The following is a 13,465-nucleotide window of genomic DNA, read 5'->3' as shown; positions in this document are numbered from 1 at the left end:
TTACAATGTAGCAATGATACAATTGCTACATCATAATTCATATTGACACTGTTAATTAATGTAAGTGTTAATTTACATAGCAGCAGCAAGAGCCTTCAGTGTTGTAGAATAAGTTCAAAATGACAGCTGGAATTTGCCAGTAAATGCGGACAGGGAGTTGCAGGCGAGAAGCAGGGAGTACAACACACATCCAAAATATTTAGTGTGGTAACCTCAAAGTCCACAAATGGTTAATATCAGTTCATACTGTAGGTAGAGTAAGCCAAATGTGAAAGTGTTGTCACAGCGCTAAAGGTATGAGATAAATATAAAATTATATATGAATCAAAACATGGGTAACAACCCTGTGAATAAATAATCAAATAGATATAAAGTGTCAAAAAACAGGTGTCCATATGGGACTAAAGAAGTGCTGATGTGCAAACAATCAAAAGGAAACAATCAAAAGAAAAACTACATTCCTCAATAAGATAAGTGAATAAATATAACAGGATATTACAATGTAAAACCCTAAAAATAAGTATATCAAAGTGAACTAAAATATTAAATAACCATTCAATAAAAATATTTCATAAATATGTGAAGAAGTGCAAAATAGCAGTGAGAACAGTGAAGCAAATGCACCAATCAAAATTGTATTGAAAAAGAAAAAATAATAATAATAAATAAAAAAGGAGAAAAATTGAGAAAAATGCAAAGAGTGAAAAACAGGTCCTTCCAAAAATTTCAGTCCGTGATGTGAACTAACAAAAAATGCACCCAAAAAAAAATATATATACGAACAAAAATAAATAAATCAATATGATTTATTTCTGGTGAAAGTTCCACAATTCTTCCTCACCCTATCTGAAGCCCCCCAAGCGGTGGTTACTCACCAGATGGTGTATGGACAGCAAGCCCCTCTCAATAGCTGTAATTCCGGTCTCTTCGCTCACCGATATGTGCAGCATTCCCCGGCAATGTAGCGGATAACCCCAGGTATCCTCACCCGTCGCGCTGCACCGAGTCCAGTTGAAACCCGGCTCCTTCCGCTCGCCAGTTGCTGATGTGTTTATCTCCCAGTCCCGGTGATGAATCAAAAGGGATTTAAGAGAGAGAAACAGCCTCCATAGTGCAGTATGAGTAAACAAAGTTTTTATTTAGGATGAACAGTTCACATAGAAGTTTAAAATAAGTTTTTCGGCCGGCCAGACCAACAAATAAGAACAGACACACTGCCAAACAGTTCGTGTCAGAAAGATCTGCCCCTTGACGCGTTTCGTCACTTGACGTATTCTAAAGGTAAACAGATCTCCTACTTGACGTTTTCTAAAGGTAAACAGATCTCCTGGTCTGGCCGGCCGAAAAACTTATTTTAAACTTCTATGTGAACTGTTCATCCTAAATAAAAACTTTTTTATTTATTATTATTATTTTTTCCTTTTCAATACAATTTTGATTGGTGCATTTGCTTCACTGTTCTCACTGCTATTTTGCACTTCTTCACATATTTATGAAATATTTTTATTGAATGGTTATTTAATATTTTAGTTCACTTTCCAAAAGCGCAGATTTTTTTTGCAATCAGAGTAAGCCAAATGCTGCATTTGAATGCACAACACAGCATTCCTAAACAAAGACTACCTACACAGGCCCTTACTTTGCCTGTTTAGCCACCAGCAAGTCAGTGGTGTATATGTACAACCCTGCCTATGGGTGGCATAAACAATAATTTTACACCCAGATGCCTTAGGGTCTGTGTTGATGGGCTGTTGTGTACATCAGAGGTGCTTCTCTTTCCATACAAGTCAATAAGAATGCAGAAAGAGCTTGAAGCAGGTTGATGCAGCTTAGAAGTAGGTCAGATGAAAGTCAGAAGGAGGTCAACTGCAGATCAAATGGAACTGCCAATGACCTCAGTCCCATAATGCGTTTCCATGGGTAGCAATGCAGGCCACATGCTCCTTTCTCCATATACTGTATCTGAATCATACTGGCAGACATAGATGGGGTCTGATATATAAAGCAATGGTATGGCCTTTCCCTGGTAAAACAAAACAAACATCTGGCACATTTATGCAGCACAGCTGTGTGCTCTACACGTATGTGGGAAGGGTTACTGAATATGAAAGTGATGATATATCCAACATCTCAGAGTTGTCCCTACAATAAGAAGTGAGGGGAAATCTTCCAATGGGGACATCTTTGCCTGGGACCACTGTCTCAGAGGGGAATTTCCCTCACTTTTGGAGATTTCTTCCACTTCTTGCTGCATCTATGGAACAGGAAGTGAAGGGAGTGTCCGCAATGATACAGCAAAAAATACACTTAAATGGGGTTTAACCCTTCTTTACCCTATCCAAAACAGAAAACAAAATGGCTATACATAAACCGTCAAAATAGAGGGGTCTATTCACTAAGCTGCCGACGGCAGCCGAGTGAATAACCGACCCGAAGTGAAGTGAGCCGAACGCTGTTCGGCTATTCAATTCAGGCCTGTACGGCTGATATGGCTTCGGATCGGCCAAACATGCTCAGCATGTTCGGCCGACCCGAAGTGCAGAAGGAGTTCAACTCAGCCGTTCCAACATCTGGATCAGCTGAGCCGAACCTCCAACAGGCTACTCGCTGCTGTTCGGCCTATTCTCATAGATGCCGAACAGCAGTGAGTAAATAGCCGAATGCCGCTGAGTGGCATTCGGCTCTGCTATTCTCCCCGGTACCTCTGTGGTACTGAGCAGAATAGAAAAATTGTTAAAAAAGTTGGAAAAAAAAAAAGAAAACGATTGTGAAGAGCTACCAGTGACAGCTAGCTCCGCCCAACTGTTTTCTATTGGCCGGGTGGTTCTGCTGCCGTCAAAAAAATAATTAAAAAAAAAATCACCATAGGAATGCATAGCTAGATTCCTATTGGCTATTTCACTTTGCAATCACCAGAGGGGGACCTGATGGAGAACTGCAGGTCCCCCTCTGCTGATTGACAACAGCAGTGGGCGGGTGCAATAGCCAGTTTGCTATAGGCTATTGCAAATTGAAATAGCCAATAGGAATCTAGCTATGCATTCCTATGGTGATTTTTTTTTTTTTTATTCTGACGTCAGCCAACGGCTCCGATGTCAGAAGAAAAAAAAAAAAAACAAGCAGGGAAAGGTTTACTCTGCTCGATCAAGCAGAGTGAACCTTTCTGGGAGAAAGTGCTTCTCTCCTGGGTGGCCAGGAGCCGTATTAGACTCCCAGAGCGTCCGGGACCAGTACCAGGTAACCAGGAACGCCATCTGCCATTACACACTGAGAACACGGAGAGGCTGCTGTGATATCATAGCGGCCTGGCCGGGTTCTCAGTGTGTAATGACAGCGTCCCTGTCAGAAGCAGGCAGCTCGGCCAGCTTTGGCTTTCACCTCTGCTCAGTCGGGCCGAAGCATATGCCTTCGGCTTGACTGAGCCGCTTGGCTAACTTCGGGAGCTGTACGGGCTATAGTGAATAGCCCGTACAGCAGCCCTTCGGTTCTACTGAACCGAAGGGGTCCTGGGGCCGAAGCTAGCTGAAGGATCAGCCGGACCTACGGCTAGATCCTTCGGCTGCTTAGTGAATAGACCCCAGAAAGTCTGTACCTCTCACCTTCTGAGCCAGAAATTCTACAACTCCTTATCAGATATTAAGTTCAAATTTGTAAAGCTAATACAGCAGGAGTCCAGAGATTTGAAATTACAGTCATAATTAGAGATCCTTAGACCTCATTCACAGGGGTGTGCACATCGGTATGGCTTGCCCTTCTGTGCAGAGACCTGCTTCCTGGAGGTGCAGTATGCAATTGTGTACAGCTGCCTTTACATCCCTATAGTATGACAGGGCTACACGTGGCTACATGCTGACCTGAACCTCCATATCCGTGCAGGTTTAGGTGTACGCACATGGACACAGACTGTACGGCATGCATGTTGTACAGATGTGCATGCCTGTGTGAATAAGGTCTTATCCTTGTTTTAAAGCTTTATGAATTGAGCATATTGACTAGCCCCAAAGCCCAATTTTGGCAAGATGGGCTGCTATGGCTGCAGGTAGGTCCTTAGCACATACATGTTTAGGGTGAAGGAAATCTTTACACACTCACATATATTTTAGATTGAAATTATTTTCTGGCTCTTAGTGTGTATATTGTATAAACTAACAGAGTGCATCCCTTACTGTTGTAACAGTTACACACCTTGTCTATTACTATCATATAACAGGCATAAAGATCATTCTGGGATGCGAAGTACTGTCCTCATCTTTCTAGACCCACTTTTGCCTGAATTACTGTATGTCTCCATAACCTGGACTCATTGCTGGAGATATTTACTAAACTTATTATCTGCAAAGTGACTAATGTGACGGCCAGCGGTGTATCTATCTATTTTGCTGCCCCAGGCATCACTCGAACCTGCTCCCCCCCGACCCCCTACTGCCCCCGGGAAGACACTCACTACGGCCGTGCACAGCAAACCCTGCCACCCGGTGCTGATATGCACTCTTCACGCTGATACAGTCACAGAGCTGCAGTGGCGCCGGCTGCTCTGCAGTCTTCGGGTAAGTACTGCCCTCCACCACCGAACACAAACGAGCTCCTGGGGTCGCGCTGTATCCCTCTTTCCACACCGTAGAACAAGGTGTTTGACTACGGCCGTCCCCCCAGAAAGGTGCCGCCCAAGGCAAACGCCTTGTTTGCCTCGCGGTAAATACACCCCTGGTGACGGCTAAGGTTTAACTAATGTAGCTGATGATGTGCTAGAAACACTAGTCAAGGCTGGTGAGCGATGTGATGATTCTACAACACCCATAATTAGTGACAAACTCAACTGGAAATAACACAGCTCTAAATGTCATATAATAGTCACATAGAAGGTAATAGGTTTAAGACACCCTTGCTTTTCTCTGATCATTTGGCTTTAATGTAAGGTAATGTTTGAACACCATGACATTTTCCATTAGACTTTCTATCTTCTAATAATATCATTCCAAAATCGTAACAAAGGTCGATACAGAAATAAACCGGCATATGTCAAATACAACTATTATAGATATCTGTATTATTACATGTGAATAGTCAATCATTGTTAAGTATGACTGATATCGAGATCTGTATTATTACATAGAAATAGTCAATGATTGTTAAATAGAACAGATATAGAGATCTGTATTATTACGCAGGAATATTCAATGATTGTAAAATATAACTAATATTGGGATCTGCATAGAGATGTGTATTATTACATGGGAATAGTGAATTATCCTTAAATACGACTAATATAGAGATGTGTATTACATAGGAGTTTTCAATGATTGTTAAATATGACTAATAAAGAGATCTGTATTATTACAGTAGACGTGAATAGTCAGTGATCATTATATACAACGAATATAGAGCTCTGTATTATTACATGGGAATAGTCAATGATCCTTAAATACGACTAATATAGTGATCTGTATTATTACATAGGAATATTCCACGATGGTTAATTACGACTGATATAAAGATCTGTATTATTACATGATAATATTTAATGATCATTAAATATGACTAATATAGAGATCTGTATTATTACATAGGAATATTCAATGATCGTTAAACATGACTAATATAGAGATCTGTTTTATTGCACAGGAATATTCAATGATCATTAAATACAACTAATATATAGATCTGTATTATTACAAAGGAAACTTAAATGATCGTTAAATACAACTAATATAGACTGTGCTGACCAAAGACATGCGCTTCTGACCACGCTAACCAACGAGCACTCGCCATTTGTGAGCGAAATTCTAAATCCGGAGTGCAAGGCTCTGCTAGACGACTGTACGGGGTACAGATAGTACACCTGCACCAACAGAGGGGAAGGAGCAATAATCGAAAGGTAAGTATATCAGGTACGCCCGCTCAGATCTAGAGAGCTCGGGCCGGCCGTTTTTTTACTACGGCCGGCCCGGAGGTGGTTAAATACGACTAATATAGAGATCTGTATTATTACATAGCAAATTTCAATGATTGTTAGTCCCCTATAAGGGTTGAATGGTTTGTCAGATGTTATGATTCCTTTTCATCTGCCCATTAAACTACCATGTTTCCCCGAAAATAAGACCTACCCCAAAAATAAGACCTAGTACTTTTTTTTTGAGAAAAAAAAAATATAAGACCTACCCCGAAAATAAGACCTAATTGTGGCCGGTGGTGACATCAGTGGGAACTTGAGGAGCCGCAGGAGAAGGGGGAGAGAGAGCATAAGCCGGAGGAAGCGAGGCGGAAGCGGAGGAAGCAGAGCCGCATAAGCCGATGCTTCCTCCATAGCACCGGCTCCTGTCACAGGCGGAGTGATTCCAAATGCACTCAGCCTGTAAGGAATCGTACTGTAGTGAAATAACTTATTCACAGATCGGTTACCAAACTGCTGAAAGATAAGTGCAAAAAGAAAGCTAGGTAAGTGCAAAAAATGTTCTACATTTAAAAAAAAATATATATAAGACCTACCACGAAAATAAGACCTAGTGTGCTTTTTTGAGAAAAAAAAAAATATAAGACAGTGTAAAGTCCCAGCATATGGTATCCTGTTATAACCTCAGCATTGTAGTAGAAATACATACTAGGGTTGTTTTTGATAATGCAGTCAAAGCTTACTTGAGAAAATCCCCTTTATGTAGTGAGTGCTGCCTTCCATCTACCCATCACTTTCAACAACTTCCTGGATTCCCAGTGTGCTTTGCGTCTCTTTCCCTGCTGCTTGATGTGATGCAGTCTCAATTTCTCAAGATTACACGGCCCATGATGCATTGCTTCCAGCAAGCAATGATGATGTTACATCAGTTCAGACACTGATATGTAGTTTAGAAGGCAGATTTTGTGAGAGTTGCGGAGTGGATATTCACAATTTTGTCAGTCTATTGAGGAAGTACATCCTACGGGCATCTTCAGTAGGTAAGTTTACAAACTTATACACTGATATTGTTATTAGGAGTGGGATAGAACATATGAATCCACTTGTGGTCCTTATCACACATAGTGAGGTGAACAAAAAAATGACCATATGGCTATTAAGGCAGACCTTCAGTCCACTATATTGGAACACACAGCGGCCGGTGACTGGATCTGATTTATGCCTGGGGGCCTGGCTGCTTGAACCCAGAAGCGGCAGCCAACTCTCAATGACTAGAAGCACCAAGATGGGACCTGGGATGTGGCAGCGGATCACAGCAAGACAGCGTTGGATTCGCTGGGCAGGTAATTATGTGGTAGGAGGGTAAAAAAATTAAAGCAAAGTGAATCTGTCACATGTGAAGGAAGCAGCACAAACCAGCAATGTGGACTTCAATGTTATCTTTTTACACTTGTGATGCTGTTGTAGAATATCCTGACTGCCATGCAGATCAAATTACTTTAAAGCATATCTAAACCCAACTACATAAATATATTATATGTCAGCTTATCAATACGTAGAAACAGTTTCTGCATTCGTTTTCTTTTTTTAAGGATTTTTATTCCTTTATTTTCACCTAGTGATCCTGCCAGTGCCTAGGGTGGCAACGCTCACTCAATGTACTGAATAAATGGAGGTGGGATGGAGCTTTGTCACCATAGGCTGATCTAACTTGGACTACAAACTCCTACCCCTTTCCTCATATCAATAACATAGAGAGAAAACCAGAGACAGACAGGCAGCTAGCATTTTCACAATGTGGTTAGCAATGTCGGCCTTCTATTGTAACGACTAATTACTAATTTCTCTTAGTGAAACGACCCACTTAAGTCAGGCGAAAAGCAGTGTACAAAGTCTAGTAACAGAGGCTATTTGGAAATAATCTCCTACTGATCTAATACTTTGATTTGCATAATGGAAAAATAATATAAGGAGCATCTGTAATACAGTATTTAATTAATTTTCCATCTCTACAAAAGCACATAGGAATCTAATGGCTCAGCCCACCCAGACTAATAGCTCAGTTTTTGGTGCATGATGAAAAGTAAAGACCTCTCCAAGCACAGAAAACTCACTAATATGACAGTAGTTTTACATTCTATTGGCAGAAAGTAAACCCCCCGTCCTGCTGGCTTTATTCTACAGCTATCAATCTGTTCTTTTACATTACAGTACTGCTGTACTTCCATGCCAGCTGCGATGTAAGCGCTACAAGTCTCATAGACCCCTGCCCTCAGTCCCCCACTCTCCAGGCCAATTAAAAAAATGGAGTTTATGTCTGTGTGTTTTGTGAATGGTAAGGAGGAGAGAGGAACAAAGGGGCACTGTTGTGCTACAGTGCTTGTGTGCTACAGTGCTTATGTTCTAACAGTATTGTGAATTGAAGAGCCACACCTTTAACCTCCCTGGCGGTATGATTATGTCAGGAATTTTGTACCAAAAGCGGTACAATAGTTTGATACATAAGTGTAATCATAGCAGATTACATTGTATTGTTTGTATTCTGTGTATAGTGCAACTTTTCACTTTTGAATTTCCCGCCTGCTGTGACGCCCGAAAACGAAACTAAGAGTCAGATGCCGGCTTTTAGTTTCATTTTCGGGCCGCGTACAGCAGAGGACGCCGCGGGCTCGCAGGGACAAGGTGAGTGTCACTTTTCTCTGCAGCCCCGAGTCTGGCTTGGGGTTACCGCTCCTAGCATTGAAAATTCAACCCGAGCCAGACTCGGGATTACCGCCAGGGAGGTTAATACTCCAGATACATCTTTAAAGAGGATCTTTACCCATATCTTTAACTGCCTCCGGGCCGGCCGTAGTAGAAAAACGGCCGGCCAGGACCTTCCTCGATCTAAACGGGCGTCTCTAGACGTCCCGCCCCGCCCCCCGCTCAGGCGCGCTCCCGGCGCGATCACAACCCGGTTACCAATGAAATGTAGCAGAACACATTTTGGCCTAAATGTACAAAGAAAGATTATTTATTTGCAATGTTTCATTAACATAATTTAAGGAAAACAGTTTTTTTAAAAAAAATCTGTATTTTTTTCTTTATATAGTAAAAAATAAAAACCCCAGTGGTGATTAAATACCACCAAAAGAAAGCTCTATCTGTCCCAAAAAAAGGGTAAAAAATTCATTTCAGTAGAGCGTTGTATGACGGAATAAATGTAAATCAAAGTACTGCAGCGCTGAATACTGAAAAATGGCCTGGCCAGGAAGGGGGTGTAAACACCTGGTCTTCAAGTGGTTAAAATAACAACAAAGGCGCCTCTAGAAATGTTTAGTATTGACAAAGTACATAGTTAGTTAGTCAATTTGAAAAAAGACACAAGTCCATTGAGTTCAACCTATGGAGATATGGAGGAAAACAAAAAACAACAAAAGAAGAAAAGCCTAAAGAGAACGCTATTCCCACAGCTAGCCCCTGCTGATCCTGTACAAAGAGATACTTATAGATATTTGCCAGCTTTTTATTCTTTGCATACCTTGTTTTTCTTTCCCTCTCCATTCTTCTCACAGTGGCCATTTTTACTAAGGGCAGATTAATCAAACTCCCTTTACTTCCTGGAACTCTGGCACATGTGCTAGAACATGTGACCATGCACATCATCTCAGGGGAGGAAAATGCCTTTCCCTGGGATCTCATGAGATTACAGATGATATTTTCCAGCAATCCTCTGCTGATGTAACCTTCCCAAGATGCAACGCTTGGGTACATTACATTATTTGTGCCAAATTGGACCAGGAAGTGGGGGGAAAAAATAAAAATGGGAAAATAAAAATATGTTTGTTTAGCTAATGAATGTCAGATGATTTCATATCAGCATGCAGAGTTGTATGGTGATGTGATTTTTAGCCAAAGCGGGTAAAGGTCCACTTTAATGAACATAGGGTTAAGGGGACTGTATAGAAATAGCCAACGAATTTTAGGGGCTCATACAAATACCCCCTTCATTGGGGCTCGGAGAGAACAAGAATGAATATCTATATCACTAAACTATGAAAGTACTGCTTCCGCATCGTGAATGTTTGTACGGGATAATGTAACAGTGGTGCCAATAGTGTATCAAATTATTAGTGTTTTGTAGATAAAAATTATGTTAAAGTAGAACTCCAGGGAAAAGTATTATTAACCCTTGCAGTGGGGCTATCCCCTGCATTGCAAGGATTATCTGCTCAATTGGGTCCAGGGAGGAAAATAACAAAGTTATACTCACCTGATCCTCGGAGCCAGCTGGCTGTCACAGCACTCCCTCCAGTCTCCTCCTATTCTGCAGTGATGGTATGTCCCTCTGTGTCCTCACGTTCTATACACTGTGTATACAATGTGATGATTTATGGGACCTTAGACTACTGCAGTGGTTTTAATTTATTTCAAATGCTGGTTAAATCAATTACAATGGATGCTGCTCCTTGTTAAACATTTTAGTTTCCTGCAGAATCAGCTGGTCCCCTGAGACCTAGACCTGATATCCTGTTTTAGGGTGGCCACTTCCCTTGCAGGGTCCTATGGAGCCTACCTTGTGTGTGCTAGTAAGCTGTGTGTGTCTCCACAAACACACAGTGTGAGGTTTGGGGTATATAGTACAAATGGTGAGTGCTCAAAGACCAGTCTTGAAGCCACTTTAGCATAAAACAAAACAGTATTTTATTGCTTCCAAAGCAGAAACATAACTTCTTCAACAATAATACACGGTCCGTTTGTATGCGAGCAAACAGAACACATAGTCTCACCGACTCCAGGTTGTCACACGTGCTCCATGTGTAAATGGCTCTCTCAGCCTCCTCGGCTGTCTTCCTGCGCCTCTAGCACACACAGCCACTTGGCTCCCCTCTGCCTTCTGGGAGGAGTCTTCCTGACTCCTGAACACCTCTGTTCCTTTTCCCAGCTGGAGCCCAGAACATTTGCCAGCACCCTTCCCATAAGTGCTGTGCACAGGTGTGCAATTAGGTGCCAAAACTAAACAATGGACGCGGGAATGGAGATTTCAGCCCACCTAATTCTCTTATAAATCTCCCAGTTCCAGGATCCCATGCCAAATCCAGAAATCCTGGGAAGAACCGAAAAGTCAGCTTTTTCCCAGTACAGGAACTTGCCTCCTGGAACTGCTCAACCCCCCCGGGCTGAGAGTCCTGGGTGTCTGCATTGCCAGCATCTTGAATGGCATTGCCACGCACTGCCACAACAGACACAGCAAAGCAAGACACTCCCCTGATTCCTACTCCCCACTCTGCCTTCCTTGTCCATGCTAGTTGATGGACAGCTGCTGGAGACAGCTCTTTACCTTGTGATCGCCTACTGAACAAGAAGTTCAGGGAAGCAGAGCTGAGAGAGTTGCAGCTCTTTGGAAACATGATGACTGGAAGTGTTTGGGCAGAAACATAAAGAAATACTTTGCTGGGCAATGTATATTTGCTTGATCGGGATCTATTATTAAAAAAAAATGTTTGATAGTTTAATACTATCTTAAGCTTTGAAAATGAAAGATAGAAGCTTATTGGTTGCCATGGGCAACCCCCAATGTATATTGCAGCTTTATGATTTGATAGAACATCTAGGTGAAGCTGTGTATGTGCAGACGTGTGCTTATCAGACAGATGTCCTGACAATATTGAAGATCATCTGAGAGAATTTATTAGAACGGTTTTATGGGTTTATGTGTAGCAAAGGGGTGTTGGCTGGAGCAGCCTATGAAATGTGTTTGAAGTCAACAAAACACCTGACTGTTGTGGTTTGGACTGTGTTGTGTTTACATTTTCTTTAACAATTCCCATAATTGACCCCACAGGGTTCATAAAAAGCAGTCATTCTTATATTTTCTGTACTTTGTCTTCTTCTAGGAAGTTATCTGTTTACTGCTAGTCTGCATGATCTTCACTGATACTGGCTACAGAATGGATCCTGTCTAGAAAGTGTTTGGTGAGTATCACATGACAGACCACAAATAATACATCATCATCATTGAGTCCCCATGCACACTTTTGAGTTGCATGTAAATGTGCCATATCTGCCCGATGTCCACATTCACCTGCTGGCTGCGGAATCTAGTTAATAGCAACCAGAAACTCAAGCAACTAGAAACTACAGTTATCTGGCATCTACTGATCACGATGTGTCCGGGATAACTAGGAGTTTACTGTATATGCTTTGTGGCTATCGAGGAATATATTTAAATATAAATGTCTGTGCCTGGAGTTCAGCTTTAAGGACTTGAGATAATCTTATCTAATCGTATAGAGAGTCTTTTGTTTTCAGTTAGGTTAGACCTGACCCATAGACTTTCAACGAGTGGGAGGAGCAGTGAAGCACAGTCATCATGCAATATTTAGAGAACTATATAGTTACATAGTTAGTCAGATTGAAAAAAAAAATACAAGTCCATTGAGTTCAACCTATAGAGATAAGAAAAAGAAAAACAAAAAAATCTAAAGCAGAACGCTTTGCCCTTAGTTACCCACATTTGATCCAGAGGAAAGCAAAAAACTCCTATAAAGCATGGTTCAATTTGCTCCAACAAGGGAAAAACATTACTTCATGTCTCCATAAGGCAATCGGATATTCCCTATAAACTATAAATAGCTATTTATCTTTGTTTGCTTTTTGCCACTGTCATACATTCAGACACTGATACATTGCCTAATGTTTCTTAACATGAGCAGCATTGTGGTACTTTGAAAACACACCGTTTTGATAAATTCCCCTCATTGTGGCCAGCACAATTGTGACAGCCACTTTAGGAAATAAATGCCCCGATGCTTCCTGCCTTGTTCTGTAGATCCAGGCCTGCTGTTGTTGATTGCTGTGTATCTCTAAACTAATTTCACAAAAACCACCTCTCCATTTAGTATGCTGCTGTACCCAAAGACACTCTCTGAAACTCTCATTGTTATGTCTTATGCTGGCATACAGTGGTGTAACAATAGCCATAGCAGTCCATGTGGCTGCTATGGGGCCTGGGGTAGGAGAGGTCCCCATTAGGGGGGGGGGGGGGGGATTTGGGAAACTAAACTGTGAGGTTTCCAGTATAGAAGGGTGAAGTCAGCTCGGGATCATCTAGTCACAGATCCCCCTTTGTGCAGTGAGAAGAATATGCTTAGCTGTCTTATGCTTCATTCACACCTAATGTTAAGGTGTGTTTTGAGACCCCTGTGGCAGGAATCCCAAATATGCCATTTAGAAGCGGAGGCTGTGATCTATTCCTAACTGCATGTATAACTGCATGGTTAACCAACCAGAGTATGTTTAATATATCCTCAATTATGAATGAATGGGAGTGATCTACATCCCCTCCTGTTCATTCATAATTGTGGTTATAGTAAACATAGTCTGTTCTCAAGCTATCAATGAACAGGAACACTCATAGAGGATTCCTGTTCTTTGATAACAGGGGATACAGAAAAAGAGATTGAGGACTCTGTGTTCTCAATTTCTATTTTAAAAGGGAAATATCAGGGGTCTGTTTAGATCCCTAATATTTCCGCGAAGCCCCTAAAAGTAAAGTAAAAAATACAAATATTTAATAAAAAATTAATTAATAAA

The 13,465-nt window shown here is 41.4% G+C and overlaps 1 protein-coding gene across 1 annotated transcript in view; it reads left to right on the top strand.

The window, feature by feature from the left end:
- The window catches only part of FAM160A1 (family with sequence similarity 160 member A1), a 185,918-nt gene that overhangs the window by 61,355 nt on the left and 111,098 nt on the right, over positions 1-13,465 (top strand). Inside the window, exon 2 of the mRNA XM_018565148.1 lies at positions 11,767-11,845. The gene's annotated coding sequence lies outside the window, so the exon portion shown is untranslated. The remainder of the gene's footprint in view (positions 1-11,766; positions 11,846-13,465) is intronic.

This window comes from Nanorana parkeri, unplaced genomic scaffold (genome assembly GCF_000935625.1).
Source record: "Nanorana parkeri isolate BGI_ZX_2015 unplaced genomic scaffold, ASM93562v1 scaffold818, whole genome shotgun sequence".
In the NCBI taxonomy this organism is placed as follows: domain Eukaryota; kingdom Metazoa; phylum Chordata; class Amphibia; order Anura; family Dicroglossidae; genus Nanorana; species Nanorana parkeri.
Note: the sequence above shows the minus strand (reverse complement) of the source record. Positions and strands in the feature narration are given on the sequence as shown.